Source organism: Coffea arabica, chromosome 5c, assembly GCF_036785885.1.
Source record: "Coffea arabica cultivar ET-39 chromosome 5c, Coffea Arabica ET-39 HiFi, whole genome shotgun sequence".
NCBI classification, from domain to species: Eukaryota; Viridiplantae; Streptophyta; class Magnoliopsida; order Gentianales; family Rubiaceae; genus Coffea; species Coffea arabica.
Window position 1 is genome coordinate 27,254,983 of NC_092319.1, and position 17,106 is coordinate 27,272,088.

Consider the following 17,106-nt stretch of genomic DNA (forward strand, 5'->3'; position numbering starts at 1 on the left):
AAAAAAAAAAAAGAAGCAAAAGGCAAAAAAAAAAAAGAAGAGAAAAAGAAAAGAAAAAAAAAGAAAAAAAAAACAACAACAAAAACAAAAATAAAAGGGTGGGGGCAATCTTGGTGAAAACCCGAAAGGGCGCCAAGATAGGTTTTCACAACAGTCAAGTTCAAGAAGGAACAGCTGGTGACCTGGTTCATTTAGGGTTTTCCTCATATTTGTGATATTTCTGCCAGTATCGGATTCCGAGAAAATATCCAAAGTCTTGAATATGATATTCGTTGGCTAAACTTGTATTGTTCTTTACACATATTCTTTTGCAAAATGTACCTTTATGAACCTCTTGGCTATTCTCAATTATTTGTGTATGACTGCTTATGATTGTCTACATTCTTTTGCAGGCTCATCTTTGCCTGATATAGGAAATAATCTTGCATATACATTGATTGTTCTATGATAAATTTTCACGCATCATTCTTTCACCATTGAATTCAAATGAATGATAAACCCTAAGGTTTGTGCAAAGATAAGGGATTCAATCATCTATTACAGTGAGTAACATGCAACAAAACTACCACCTAGATTGGGTGACGTGGTAAATCCGTATTTTATCAGTCTCAGAAATTGAAAGGTTTCAAATTCAACTAAGGCAAACGTCGCAGAGCAGAAGTAAAAGCATTACAAGACTCATGTTTACACAATTCTCAAGGCAAATCGGATCAAATAATGGTGGCAAGTCCATTATTTCTTCTTTTCTTGCAGGAATGTTGCATTTACAAACGAAAGCGGCCACTCTCCTTTTGGCACCTAAATCAATGACAGGCAAAGTTTCCCAGTAAGCAAGAATCGATGTTATTTGCAAAACTCGATCAAAAGAAACAACATCAGCTCTCGCTTCAATCACAAAGATCCAAATTTCCCTCTTGGTGCAAAAGTTGAACTATTCTCAGGTAAAAAACTCAATTCATTGTTTAAACTTCCCCAGTTCAGTCCCGTTTAAATTCTGTTCGGGTCAGTCCCGTTTAAATTTCTGTTCGGGTCAGTCCCGTTTAAATTCTGTTCGGGTCAGTCCCGTTTTAAATTCTGTTCGGGTCAGTCCCGTTTTAAATTCTGTTCGGGTCAGTCCCGTTTAAATTCCTATTCGGGTCAGTCCCGTTTAAATTTCTGTTCGGGCCAGTCCCGTTTAAATTCTGTTCGGGTCAGTCCCGTTTAAATTCCTGTTCGGGTCAGTCCCGTTTAAATTCTGTTCGGGTCAGTCCCGTTTAAATTCTGTTCGGGTCTGTCCCGTTTTAAATTCTGTTCGGGTTAGTCCCGTTTAAATTTCTGTTCGGGTCAGTCCCGTTTAAATTCTTGTTCGGGTCAGTCCCGTTTAAATTCTGTTCGGGTCAGTCCCGTTTAAATTTCTGTTCGGGCCAGTCCCGTTTTAAAATTTCCTGTTCGGGCCAGTCCCATTTTAATATTCTGTTCGGGTCAGTCCCGTTTTAAATTTCTTGTTCAAGTAGTCCATTTAAAAATTTCTCGTCCCAGTTAATCTCATCAAAAGGGGTCAGTCCCCATCATTCGGGACGTTCACAGCCAAATAACGCAGGTAAGTATTTGGTGTCTACTTCTTTGTCTCAAGTTTTTTCAAAACTCAGACAAAGAGGGGCAAACTGTAGACACCAAATTTTTTATTTTTTTTACCTTTATTTGTTTGATTGATTTAATCTTAATTTTATTTGTTTCAATTCTAGGGTTTTTATTTTATTTTGTTTTGTTTTTTATTATTTTATGGTTTATTTTGGTTTCATATAAAAAATCATGAAAAAAAGGGAAAAATGAAAATCATGAAAAGAGAGGAAAAAGAGAAAATCATGAAAAATGGAAAAAGAAAGGAAAAAGGAAATTTTGTTCACAAAAATATGTTTATTTCTTTTAAATTCAACTTTTTGGCATTTTATTTTATTAAGTTATTTTGAAAAAAAGTGAAAAATGAGAAAAATGAAAAAATGGAAAGTTGCATTTTTGTTGTTTCTAGTTTATTTTTATCTAATGTTAATTAAGCTGTTTTCGTCATTAATTATTATTGTTTTATTATTATCATTTTTGTTGTTTAATTAATTAATTAGTCAAAAAAAAATAAAAAAAAAATACCGCAGCATGCACGCTGCAATTTTTTGCAGCGTGCAAAGGACAACCACGGAGCATCATCGGATGGCTGGAGGTGAGGGCAAGGACAGGCCCTTTATCCTCACCATTCGAGAGAGGGTTTATGGATTGAGGTTCCATATAAAAGGCAACAAGAAGCAGCAGCCGCAGGGAGTTTTGGGGAGAGAGTGGAACGGCTAAGGAAAATTGAGAAGGGAGAAAGAGAGAGTTTGAGAGAAGAGGACGTGTGAGAACCCGTAATCTTTCCATTTTCTAGGTTTTATTATATTTCCAGGTTTTCTTATTTTCAATGGTTTGTTTTCTGCACTTTCTGTATCCGGAAAATTTTCTAGATAATTTTTATGAGTAAATATAAGTTTTAGATGATTTTTCTAGCATTGGTGAGTTTTTAGAAAATTAAGAATAAATAGTGGACGTGGGACCCACTAGTGCGAAAAGTTCGGAAAAATTCGGCCAATAAGGTTAAGTTTTGGATACTGTATATCATTTATGGGGTGTTAAGAGATAAGTAGAGTGTGTGAAGTGATTGATGTGAGAGAGAAAAGAATGATAAGGTTGCATTGAATAGAGTGACACATGTCACTTTCTTATTGGATACTTTTTTAAGAATTACTATTCCAAATTTTGACTTTTTGACCAAAGGTTAAATATCTCAAAAATTCATTAAAATTTCCTCATTTTCTCTCCACCATAGCCGGCCCTCTCAAGCTCCAAGGAAGACAAAACTCTTCAACATTCAAGCTTCTAACAAGACCAAATCCACCAACTCATGTGATTAATTTAGTTTTTGCTCCATAAAATCTTACCTTTTAGTGATAGTGAGAGCTTTAGTGAACTTTGTTTGAAGGACTAAGGTGCTCCACATCTTCCTCTCTCTTGGTTCTTGGTAAGTGAAGCTTGAAACACCCTACTACATCTAATAATGCTTATTTTGTGCTTAATGGGGGCATGAGAGAAGGAATATATGATTTGTTTCTTGATTTGGCTTGTTTTGGTGAAGTTTTTATTTTATTGGGAATTTTTCTGGTTTAATATGATCTTGATGTTGGGGGCTTGTATGATGAATTGTAATGGTTGGAAATGGCTCTAGTGGATGTGAAATGTGGTTAAATGCAATCAATTTTGGATTTGGTGTGAAATTTGAAAAGTTAGGGTTCTTGAACCCCAATTCTGTCCGGTTTTAGATCACTGGGTTAGGGGCCGAATTAGACTTTGCTCAAAACATGAAAGTTGTTGGTATTGATGTGATGGAGATGGCTGTAAAATTTCAGGTCATTTGGATTAATGTAGAATGAGTTATGACGAAATTACTGTAGCTGTTCTGCTTTGGACAGAATGCGAAAACTGCGATAGTAATTGGCCATTTTGACTGGAATTGGTTTGGATTCTGGAGTTGGTGTCTTCTGATGAAATGTATCTGAGTGTCTTAGCTAACATATGCCTTTGGAATTTCAGCATTTGGACTTGTATGGACTGAGATATACTGATTACAGTTTTTTGTGTTTTGTGAACCTGTTTTAGGAATTCTGGGTTAGTATTTGGCATATTTGACCTAGTTGTGTTACGAACTGGATTGAGTGGTCTTCTACATTATTGTAGCCCTGTTTCATAGCTTTGAAACGGTGGGTCTTACACCCCCATCCGATAACCGTAGAGAATTTGACGCCATTACCGCATAATGAGTGTAAAACAGTTTTCTATTTGGGGCCAAGACTAAGGCCATTTTCTAATTTCTGGTTTGCTATTATGCTTATATATGTATATGAAACCCTATTGGGGTTGTGATTGGCATGGCTTTATGAAACCCTATTGGTTGGCATGGTTTTAAGGCTTACTCTTATTCCGGTCATTTTCTAGTTAACTTTTGTACTTGTACTACTTTGAGCCTAGTGAACGGCTTTTGGGAATGAGATGACTTTTGTGTGAGGTGTTGGGACTGATTTGAGGAAATAATGAAGCCTTAATGGCTGGAAAAGTAAGAAATTTAGGGGAAGTGCTGCCCGATTTTCTAGGCCGTTTGGTTCTTTAAGTTGGATTTGCCTTTTGATGGAAATGAAGGGCTTTTGGGTTGTTTGCGCCTAGGTCTTGATGTTATCTTTTTGTTTTCAAGAAAATCATGTTTTTGCACCCTTGCATTAGTATGTCTCACTTGTGCATTCCGTTTATTCGATTTTAGATATGAAACCTTCAATTGGTTTATTTTGATTATTTTAGGGTTTCTTGGCGATTAAGGCCAATCTGAAGTGAAACTTTTGAAGTTGAATCGGTGAGTGTACCACTGCCTGCTACCCTTTATGTGAAATATCTGAATATCTGAATACTTGACTTATGACTATTGAAGCCAAGTACTGCTTTGATAAAGTGGAGGCGAGGGTGTACTTTATCACACTCGTTCTCTGGTCTGTTCATATTCCAATTCTAAACGTCTATCTGAATCTGTTATCTGTATCTGAAACTGTACTGAATCTGTTATCTGTATCTGAAACTGTATCTGTTCTGACGTCGTTTGGAAGCTTGTGTCCAACGACCTTTCTGTGACCTACGAGCTCAAATCCTGTGGCTAAGTTATTCAAGTCGGGCCGGCAAGGGCCTGGACGATTAGATAACAAACCACGGTAGTCTGTTCGGGGATCTTTGGGTATTGAGACCCTTGGGTTCCGGTATACTCGAGTATTACCATTTCTGTACTGATATGGTAAGCGGGCCCGGTAAAGGGGTGTTTGGTGGACGGAATTTGGAGTGAAGAGGGGTCTACGGACACTTTGGTTCTATATACGTTGACGGAGGGTCAACCGGTCTGGATCAAGTACTGCGCTGGAAATTTGGCTCCTGAGAGCCACCCGTATCCTTCTGATTTGAATCAGTGGTTCCGTTGCTTTATATCTGGCATGTGTATCTGATTTGTTAAACGTGAAATGCCATGATTTTATTGCTATCTATTTGGTACCTCATTGAGCGCAAGCTCACCCCTTTCTGTTCCCTTTTGTTTTCCTTACAGGAAAATAATCACTTTTGGGAGCTGATACGTGTTGGTTGCCAAATTGAGCCATGTATATGTCTATTTTGAATAACTCATCTCATGAAACCCTAATGTGTATTGGGTTCATCTTCTGAATGGCAAACCGAATATGTGTATACCATATGTATAGTTTTGACATGCCAAGTGTGGTTGTAAATGTTGAATTGCTATGTATTACTGTTTGGTGGGTTCTCGGTTTCCCCTATTCCAGGCACTATTCATCGTTTTCCTTTTGCTTATTATTTTGTTATTTTGGTTCTTGTGGCTTGTCCGAGCGCACTTTTGCATTTCCGAAACGTTTTAGAACGCGTGTAACCGCTCCGTAGTCCTGGCGAGAGCTGGGCAGGCAGTCCGCTAACCCCTTTGGTTCGCCTTAGGGGAAGGTGGGGCTGTTACAGGACGACTGGAAAAATTTGGAGTGAGCAAGAGAGAGGAAGAGCGTGAGAGATAGAAAGAGAGCAAGGGTCTGGAAAGAGGGGGGTTTTTCAGAAGAGTTGACGGCAAAAACAGAAAAACCGAGAGAGAGGCTAGAAAGTGACGGCTGTAAGAAAAACAGAGGGCTTCATCTAGGAGCTGACGGTTGAGGCAACAAAAGGGAAAGCAAAAAACAGAAGGAGAGTGGGTAACAATGGCTGGTTGGAGAGAGAGTTGAAACCGAGAGAAAACTGGAAGGAGGAAGGCAGTGAAAAGTTTTGGAGAAACCCCAACTTCATCAACAATCGAGTGGAGTTGTTGCTAGCCCAAGAACTGCTCTGATTAATCATTTCACGCCCTGATTTGCCTTTTAAAAGGTTAAAGGGATTCTTGCACAAGGAAAATTGCAGATGTTTATCATGATGTTTCTTGCATATGTTTCTTTGATCTTTGGCTAAGTGCATCCTGGACATGTTGGTTGCAAGTTCCATTTTCTCTGTTGAGAATTGCATTCCCTGCCATGGTAATGAACCAAACCTGGAAAATTGCAGCAAGCTTTGATTGTAGAATGTTTCTTCGTTGCCTTGCATGCATTCCTTCATGAATTAACATAGTTTCCTCACATGATTTTGCTTGCTTGGAATATGGTAGCTGTGCAGTTGTTAATTAGTTCAAAGCTTGGAAGATTGATTAAGAAATTGTCTAATCTATTCTTGGTTGCCAAGACTTCAAAGCTTAGGAAGCAAATTGAAAAAAAGCTTGCTGCACTCTTTCTTCTTTTGCTGTTTTGGTCTTCATTCCACCCTTGATGATCAGCTCCCTTTCTTAGTTCAATCATGTAATTAAGCTGCATGTTTTGTGGATGATGGATAGGTAGGATCTTGGTGCTGAATAAATCTGTTTGCATGATTGAAATGGAAAGAAAAGCTGCGGCTGGAAAAATTGCAGAATGCATGAGTTTCTTTGCATCTGTTGCTTGAGGTTCCTTTAAGTTCTGCTTGTTTAGATGTTAAGGTTCTATACTCGGTTGTTTAGTCTAGAGTTTTGATGTTTGGTGGGTGAAGTTCTCCTCAAAATTGAGCCTGTGGATTGAACTTTGTGTTTGGAATTTGAAATTGCAGCAAAGCTTTTTCATTGAATCTTTGTGTTAAGCCAGATTTGCGCTTTGAGAATTTGATTCTTTTTTATTTTTTTTTTCTTGTTTGGATGTTCATGTTAGAAGAATCTGAAGGGTAGTTTTTGCTGTTTTGAATTTGGTTATCTGGAGTTTAAGGAAAGCAATTTGATAAGCTGCAAATTTTGCAGCAAAGGAAAGCATTGCAGAAATTGAAGTTCACGTATGCATGCATGAAAAGCCAAAGAAAAATTACATTTTTAACCCCCCAAGTCCCCTCTTGACTCACTATGGCCCAAGTAATTGGAACATTTAATCAATTTGATCCTTCTAAGTTTCTCTTTGTGCCACAAAAGCCCAAGCATATTTTAGTATCTTGTAATTAAGTCCTAAAATCATTACAACTTCAATCATTGTTTGGCTTTTTCTTTATTTTTGGAATCTTTGAAGTGCTTAAACGATTTATTTGGACTTGAATGTTTGAGTAATGCTTGTTTTGGATCTTTTAGTAGATGCTATATTTGGAAATTGAACGGGTTATTCCGTTTTCTTGGTCTTTAAGCATTTTTTGAGCTCATTCAAGTTGCAATTAGGTGGGTTTTGGTGTTTTTGCTTATACTTTACTTTTAAATTGATGCCTTGACCCCTTTATTGTTTTGAAGCCATTTTCCCTCATTTGCTTACCATTAGGGGAAGGTATAATTTCTTTTATCTTTGTTTGTCTCTCCTATATGATCCAAGGTGCTAAGTGAATTGCATGTCTACTTTGCTTTCTTTACATTTCTTTAATTCCTTTCATTTACTTTTGCTTTATTAAGTTATTCTTTTAATGGGGTATGTGTACACCTCTTGGCTTGTAATAGATAGGGCTGTGGCGAGCAATTTGGTCCATTTTCCCCTTCCCTTTTTGTTTTAGTTAGTGAATGTAATAGGTTCATTAGTTTGGTTGCATGCCTACGTGTTAAGTGTTTAATCGTTTTATTAGGTCCTTGCATCTAGTCAAGCATGCTAAGTGTTATGTGCTACGTGTTTATAAGTGATTCGCATGTCTACTCGCTTTTTATAGTGTGGATGAATGGAATGGATGAATGTACGTTTCCACTAGTCCAACGCTAGTCGGAATTCATAGAATGGGCTAGTCCAACGCTAGACCCTTAGGGATTTCCCCTCGTTAGTACATGTTTGCATGTTCATTACATGTCATGCATTCTTTTTAGTTTTATCATTTTGCATGCCCCTCGAACCCCTTTTCCCTCCATTTTAGGATTTTTGCATTTCATGCTAGTTATAGGGTTCATTTGCTTGAGAGTCCCCTTAAATATGGGATATAGACGAGTGTGGCTTTTTCTAAGCCTTAGCACGCTTGTATTCCCTCTATAAAAGGGCAAATTGAGTCACGATTTAGGTCTCCCCGTACCCAATATGCATGAATTCCCTAGGCTCATGCATTTTTAAATCCACTCTACCATTTTATACCCTCATCACACTTTCATTTTTCCTCCCATTTTGCACACGTGCACCTTTATATTTTCACTTGCACACGAGCACTTTTGTCATTACTTGCACACATGCACTTCATATTATCATTTCACATACCGTACCTTGCCCACTCACGTGCACATTTTACTTACACATTCTTGTCTTTTATTACTTTTTCAAACCCAGGTCCTCACATTGCATACATGCATTCCATTCATTTGCATCCCACTCGCATTATTCGTGACTTCTTCAAAGGATCGTTATTGGGCTTCACAATCAATGTGATTAGCACCACTCAACCTTTGAAGGGAAATTTCCCCCAATCCCCCTAGGTCTAGGGTTGCATTCATGTAGTGCATCCAAATGTAATAAATTCTTTGATTAAAACAAAAAAATCTTTGATTAAATCATGCAACTAGCCTTGGCTAGGTCAAAGGGGTGCCTTGGATTTTATCCTTGCCTTCCCCTTTGTCAAATGTGACTCCCGAACCTTTTTCTTTGGTTTACGTGGACTAGGAGTCGTTTAAAAGGGGTTTCTTACTACTTTTTCCTATTTTTTCAAAAATCCATTTTTTAGGTGACTTGGTACACCTTAACTCATTACCAAGTGGCGACTCCAATTTTCATTCCAAAAAAAAAAAACCCTTTTTAAACTATAATTTTGGGTCAAATCGTCGCATTCTCAAATCCCCATGTAGACCCTTTTTTTTCTTTTAAACCACAATTCATTTTCCAATTACAACTTGAATCAAAAAATACATTTTTAAAACCATTTATTTATTTATCAAAAAATGGGGCGCGACAGTTGGACTAGTGGAAACGTACATTCATCCATCACATTCATTCAGGCTATGGAAAGCGAGTAGACATGCCAAACACTTATAAACACATAGCATATAACATTTAGCATGCTCGACTAGATGCAAGGCCCTAACAAAGCAAATTAACACGTAGTAACTAAGCATGCAAGACACATAAGACAATTAAAGCCCTAACTATTACATTTGCTAGCTAGGCACATGACTTCGATAGGTCTTCATTGAATGCTCCTCCAAGCCCTATCTATTACATTAGGGAGACCCTACTACAATCTAAAAGAGGGAAAAGGAATAAAATAATTAAATCCCTAACTATTACAAGCCAAGAGGTGTACACATACCCCATAAAGAATAACTTAAATAAAAATCAAAAGTAAATGACATAAATAAAAGAAATTAAAGAAAGGCAAGAGAAGCAAGTAGAAAGGCAAGAGAAGCAAGTAGACATGCAATTCTCACTTAGCACGTTGGAACACATAGGAGAAATGAAAATCAAGGAGATAGAGGTTACCTCTCTTGCAATTGGGTCCCAATGAATTGAGATTACTTATTTGCCCTCCAAAATAATAAACGAGTCAAGGCATCACTCTATTTAACAAATAATCATAAAAAAATAAAATGGTAAACTTGAAATTGAATCAATTGAGTCATGTAAGCAACTCATATTCAAGAAGTCAAAAGAAGAAAGGACTTGATTGCACAAATTAACAAAGTTTGGAGGTCAAAATTAAAGAAAAATAAAGTTCAGGGACCTATTTGCAATTAATTTAGGGACCCAATTGACAACATTGAAAGTTTGTAAGGCCCTAGTGAAATTAAAGAAAAGTACAGGGGCTGATCTGCAAATTCGAATTCTGGTTTCTTAATGGATCAGATCATTGGGCCACTTTATTATTTGTTTGGGCCAAAGCCTTCCTAGCCCAACCGAAAGGTCCAAACCAAGTCTAATTTCATTTAATAAAGTCCACCAAAATAAACCCAACTAAACTTGCTAAACTCTGATTATGCATCAAACCCCAGCATTAATCTATCCAGAAAATCACATAAAATATGCAAACAGAGGATTAAGCTTAAGAGGACAAAATTAGTTTGGTTTTTCCAGATTTTGAGCCATAATGAAATTAGACAGAAATTGAGGGATTAAATTGCAATTCTTTTGGAAAACCCAAACAAACTTACGAAGAACAGGTTTCTTTCTCATTTAGACAAAAGCTTCTGCAACTCAGCAATTCACAAACCCAACTCACAAACACAATCAAATCTAGCTTAATCTTGAACAAACAAAGCTACTACCTATACCTTTACTTTGCAACATGCAACCTCTAAATTTAAACCCAGAAGTCAGACAAAAGAGCATGCCAACATCAAAACCACATTCTGTAATTTTCCGGCTGCAAGCCGAAAATGGTGACCATGCACAGCAATGGAAATGAGTACGTCGTGATCTGTCCACCCAACTCATATGAATTCCAAGTCCTCAACTTTATCATAACTCAAGCATAATTGTCTATCACTAGTAATCCCAACAGAGAGTATCCAGGCAAGAAAACAAGAAGAACAGAAGATGCAAAACATTGATTCATCAGAATTTTCTCAAATGCAAAAAAAAATGAACTTGCTAACTTATTCAATTTCTTCACACGCAAAAATGCAGACTAATTATCCTTTAATTAGAACACTTAGTTGGGCATTTCATCAAACAGGTTGTAGGCATCAAAATCCTACCAGATTTCTGCTCAAATTGAAGCATGACTAACCCAGAAATTTGTCAAAAACCAAGGAAATCAGTCCAAAACTTTATCAGCAACCCAAGAAAATTAAATCTAATCAATACATGTATGTTCGACAAATTCAGACAATTTAACAGGAAAAATTGCACTAAAGCAAAACCACGGGGAATCTGTATCAAAACTTGAAAAGGAAAACGGAAATCTTAAAGAACAAAGGCAGCTTACAGTGCTCTGCTTGGCAAACTTTCGCCGATAACGAAGACGGGGGTTCCAGCGGTGGCGGCGGCTCTGGTTCTTGGCGCTGCAATGGCTGACTTGGAACGAGAATCAACAGTTCATCAGTTGGAGGCTACTTCTTAGCAATCGCTGCAGAGGTTGCGACGGAGGAGGAGGTCGATGACGATGACGATGACGAGGAGGCGAGATTCGAGTTCAGCCGGCTGTTTCCCTTGAAACCTCCCTTTGCTGTTTGGGTTTTGCTTTGTTTTCTTACCCCACGAAGCTCCCTCAGATCTCCTCCAACCTAGTCGCCGGTCCTCTGCTTTTCCTCAGCCGAAGTCCTTCCCTCAGTCGTCCTTTCTCTTTCTTTTTTTTTCTGTGCTCTCTACCCAAACCTCTCTTCGTTTCTTTCCTTTTTGCTGACCCTCGGATTTTCCTCTTTTTCAGCCGGCTTCCTTTTCCCCTGTTTTTGACCGCAGTTGCGGCCCTCTCTGTTTTTCCTTGGCTCCCCTTGTTCCGCCGCTCCTGATTTTCTCTTTTCCGCTTTCGTTTTGTTTTTTTTTTCTATTTTTCCAGATCTTCCCTACTCTTGCTCTCTCTCGTCTGACCCCGAAGTTCACCCCCTCCAAATGCCAGATTTGCCCGTTGCCTTTTTTTTCTCTGTTTTTCCTTCGACCTTGACGAAGCCGCCTCTGTTTTTCTTGCCGTTCGCCGCATCCGCGGCTCTCTTTCTTTTTTCGGCCCCCTGCCCTAGACGAAAATTTTCTGTTTTTGTTCTTTTTTTTGTCCCCTCCCTAGCCGGCCATCCCCAATCCTTTTCTTCTTCTTTTTTTTTTCCAAAATCCCTATCTTCTAAGTGACTCAGCCCTTTGCCACCTATGTGATGTGTTGTTAAAAAACTAAAAGTGACATTTGCCTCCATGCATGCCTATCCACTTGTCATTTTGTTACTTTTTCCTTTTCCCTCTTTTCCCTTTTTCCTTTTGTTTTTCTGAAATTTAGTATGAAGACAAAATAAATAATAATAATAATAATAATAATAGTAATAAACTAGAACAAAATAAAATAAAATAAAATAAGAATAAAAATAAAAATAAAAACCCTAAAATTGAAACAAATAAGGCTAAGATTAAATTAAACAAATAAAGTTAAAAAATCAAAATTTGGTGTCTACAGTTTGCCCCTCTTTGTCTGAGTTTTGAAAAAACTTGAGACAAAGAAGTAGACACCAAATACTTACCTGCGTTATTTGGCTGTGAATGACCCGAACGACAGACACTTCTGAAACGAGGACTGACCTCTTTAACAGGAAATTTTTTTTTTTTTTTTGAATGAAATGAAATGGGATCGACCCAAACAGAAATTTAAACGGGACTGACCCGAACAGAAATTTAAACGGGACTGACCCGAACGGAATTTAAACGGGACTGACTCGAACAGAAATTTAAACGGGACTGACCCGAACGGAATTTAAACGGAACTGACCCGAACAGAAATTTAAACGGGACTGACCCGAACAGAATTTAAACGGGACTGACCCGAACAGAAATTAAAATCAGATGAATTGAAGTGAGATGGAGTGTTGGTGGGATCGACCCATGTTTATTGGTGATGCAAATGAAAGAAGTGAAATGAAGTGTTAATGGGACTGACCCATGTTTGTTAGTGATACAAATGAAAGAAGTGAAATGAAGTGTTAATGGGACTGACCCATGTTTGTTAGTGATGCAAATGAAATGCTCACTAGTGGGACTGACCCACGGCTAGTGACGATACCAAAGGAAGTGCTCACTAGTGGGACTGACCCACGGCTAGTGGCTAACGAAAAGAAATGCTCACTGGCGGGACTAACCTCACGCTCCAGTGGCAATGAAAATAAAATGCTTACTGGTGGGACAAACCCAGCTCCAATAGCAATGAAAATGAAATGCTTACTGGCGGGACAAACCCAGCTCCAATAGCAATGAGAATAAAATGTTTTGACAATCTGCCGAGGATAAAAGCGGTCAGTGGGATAAAACCCGAGCCTGCCGAAAATAAAAGCGGTCAGTGGGATAAAACCCGAGCCTGCCGAGGATAAAAGCGGTCAGTGGGATAAAATCCGAGCCTGCCGAAACCCGAGCCTGCCGAGGATAAAAGCGGTCAGTGGGATAAAATCCGAGCCTGCCGAAAATAAAAGCAGTCAGTGGGATAAAACCCGAGCCTGCCGTGATGAACTTGATTTGATTTTTGATTTTTTGATTTTTTTTTCACTTTTTTTTTTAATTTTTTTGATTTTTTTCGATTTTTTGATTTTTCCTGACTGAGAGAGACTTGTCGAAATAATTTGCCCCAGTGATGAATTGGTCAGTGGGATTAAACCCGAGCCTGCCCAATGAAATGTTGGCGGCACGAAATCCAGGCCCAACGGGATCTTGTGAAGTTGGCGGCACGAAGTCCAGGCCCAACTTGCTTTTTGAGATGTTGGCGGCACCAAGTCCAGGCCCAACGTGATGTTTGAGATGTTGGCGGCACCAAGTCCAGGCCCAACGTGATGTTGTGAATGTTGGCGGCACCAAGTCCAGGCCCAACGTGAATTTTGTGAAGTTGGCGGCACCAAATCCAGGCCCAACTTGATGTTTGGAATGTTGGCGGCACAAAATCCAGGCCCAACTTGATTTTTGAAAAGTTTGTGAATGGTCAGTGGGATAAGACCCAGTCCTGCCATCCAATTGGTCAAGAAATTGAATTTGATTTTCCAAGAAACAAGGATTTGAACTTGATTTTTGATTTTTGACTTTTTTTTTGAGAGAATCTTTTCAAAAATAATTTGCCCCAAGTGTAGGGCCCTTTTCCCTTCTTTCTTCTCTTTCTTCGGCATCGGCCTTCCACATCACCAGATGCTCTTTCGTTGATTTCAACTATGAATACCTGCACAAGGGGCTTGCCAAAGTATGACATGCATTCAAATTTCTTATTTGAAAAAAACAACGTGATTGGTTTGACATCCTCAAATGTATTACAAAAATTTTTGCCCCAGTGTGGGCTATTTTGCAAAATCTCTCAAATGAAAATTTGCCCCAATGTGGGCCTATTTAATTGCAAAAAAATTTGTTTTGAATGACTCTCCATTTATTTGAACAAAGTAAACAATTGCTTTTCCTAACATAGCATGTGAAGAAAATTGAAATGTCTTGCTTAAACTCATATAGCGAATTTCATGATGAATTTCTCAAAATAATGCCAAATTACGAAAGATTTCTTCCCCACTTTAGCATCAATGCTTTAGGTAATGGGTCACCATTTCTTGTTGGTTCATCTGTCAGGACCAATCAAGTGACTTTATTTTTGATTTGGCTAAGGAAATAGGAGGTCAGAATTTGTCTCATTTTTGTGCCCCAGTTGTATGTAACCCATTCAATGTCACATCTTAGTGAAAGCAAATAGTTTGTCACCCTCATTTCTTAAGAAAATTGAGTCAACATATAAGCTTTAAGTTTGCAACAAATGGGTAAGAACGATAGCTAAACTGGTCATACCCTTATGATCACAAATGATTGATGGATTTCTTATGAGCATAATACTCACTTTGGATTGTCATGAAGGAATAAGTCAACGATGGACTTTGTTAGCTTGTAATGTGACTTGAAACGATAGTTGAAGGATAAGACTTTCAAGGACATTGCACCACAGATCGCATTTTTCCAAAATTGCCCCTATTTTGAACCCGAAGATTCTGAACTTTGTTTGATCACTCAATAGGGACTTCACCATCGAATCTTGTGTATTTCATTTTTCCTTTTTGCTTTTCCGTTTTCTTTTCTTTGATCTGGTGGGTTTTCACATGGTGAGTAGCGTCAACCCCATACCCAAGCAATTCAGAAATACAACTAAAATTTTCCGGCATCAGAAATTTTCTTGACAGGGCCATCGCAAAGAACAGAAGTCAGGACTTTCGGCTTTTATAATGGGGTCAGGTGGGGTGTTTTAGAAAAGTTAAGGCTTGAAGGCAGATTTCAAAAGCGGTTTGAAAAATCTGAGATCGCATTGTTGTGCCAACCCTATTTTAGGGTTAAATCAGAATTTGCCCCAGTTTATGCTCAATTGAGGCTTTTTCTCTTTCATTTTCTTTCTTCTTTTGACTTTTCGGCTTTCTGCCATTTTTGAACTTTCTCAAAATTTGCCCCAGTTTATTATATTTTTTTTTTGAACTGAGGTTCTCTTTTCTCTTTTCTTTTGGATTTTGTGGCTTTTCACCTTTTCACTTCTTGAAATTTTCCTTTTCAACTCAAACTTGCCCCAGTGTGGGGTTTGCGATTCTCAGGGGTTGCCAAACGAAGTATTTTATTCTGAAGGCTCAAAATGGATGACTAGGGATAGAATGTCCGATTGGAAAAGAAGAAGGCCTGACTTTTATTCCGTTCCTTACAATAACTCTGAAAGGAAACTTTCATTAATGGAAAATTTTCTGGCGTGTATCTGAATTAACTGACTGAGAAAGACCCTTGTTCATCCATATTTGTGAAACATAGGCGATCCATGCGGACAAACCTTCTTTCTTTCCCCTTTCTCTCTTTTTTTTCTTTTTCCCAAAATTGAAATCCAAGTAAAAATCAAATCTCCCCAATCTCCTTCCCCCAATATGGGGTGCGATCATATGTGCACTCGAAAAGAACCACCAATTTTTAGCTCAAATGAGGATGCAAGGGATGATCAGTGTTTAGGTTGTAGAAACGACGGCCAAAGTATCATTCTTACACCTCATGACAACCAAAGTAACGAAATGATCATTGAAAATCCGTTCCCCTTTTAGATATTTGAAAATTTTCCAATAAAGGGTAGTGATCATTAGGGATCTTATTTGAAACGAAATTATTCTTTCAAAGGCTCAAATAGGGGAGCAAATGATAAAATGTGTATAGGTAGAGAAACGAATGCTCAAAGTATCATTCCAAATTTTCAAAACGAACAAGAGTAATGCACATTTTTGCTTTCACTTAGATGTGAATTGAATATAATTAGACACAATGGACATTTCTCAAGCAAAGATTGTCCAAAATTACAATTTATCAATCAATGTGACTGATTTTATTTTGGGGTTAAATGAAGGAGAAAAGGTATCTCATTGGGCCTTCTGAGTGATCTCTTTTAATTTTGAGCACTCTTATTGTGTAGCTCGGATCACCAATCTAGTGTACACAAGAATTTTAGAAAGCATCACTAAAGGTGTTAATTTTGGCTACTGCTAGATCCTTTTGAATCTCTAGATTCAACCCCTGAACAAATCGCCTTATTCGTCTTTGCTCGATCACAATAAGTTCGGGAGCGAACTTAGATAATCTAGTGAAGTGGCTCTCATATTCTGCTACAGTTTGAGCTTCCTAGTGCAGTTTAGTGAACTAGTCCTCCTTCTTCTCCTGAATTAGAGGTGAAAAATACTCAGCATTGAATTCCCTCACGAAATTTGCCTATGTCCTCGGTGGTTGCTCTCTCTCCCATTTCATTTTAATCACATTCCACCAAGAACGGGCTACTCCCTCCAACTGGAAGATAGCAAATGTCACCTGTCTCCCCTCCGTATAATGCAGAGCAGCGAAAATTTCAATCATCTTCTCCAACCACTTCTTGTGACGCCCCCACTTCTCCCTAAGGCGAACCAAAGGGTATCCGCGGGACGCCTGCCCAGCTCTCGCCAGGACTCAAGCAATTTCCGTCCAAGCTTAATACAATACTAGACGTTACGATTAAATATCATAAATACAATCAGTGCGTAAGCATTCAAGCTTATCAATATTCAACATCTGCCCAATCATTACATCGGAATCTCGAAACACCTCAATATTCAAAATATACATCAATCACAAGTCTAGCCCCAAAGTGCAACGGAAACCCTAAAACAAGAGTACGCCAAGAGGGGTTTCTCCAACATTTCTCCAAGTCCAATCCTGTTAAGGAAAACAAATCTACAGGGTGAGCAAAACGCTCGTGAGGCCAAGAACACACATGCAAGCACTTTGTCAAATAACAATCCCAAATTTAATAAATAAAACCATGACTTTTCAATAATCAATCATTCGAACAGGAAAAGTAATCAGAAACAATTCAAGGATATAGTAGCTCTCAGGAGCTAAGTTCCACTCGCTCTGCCGATGTCATTCCTATACCTTCCCGCGTTGACCCTCCTGTCAACCGGGT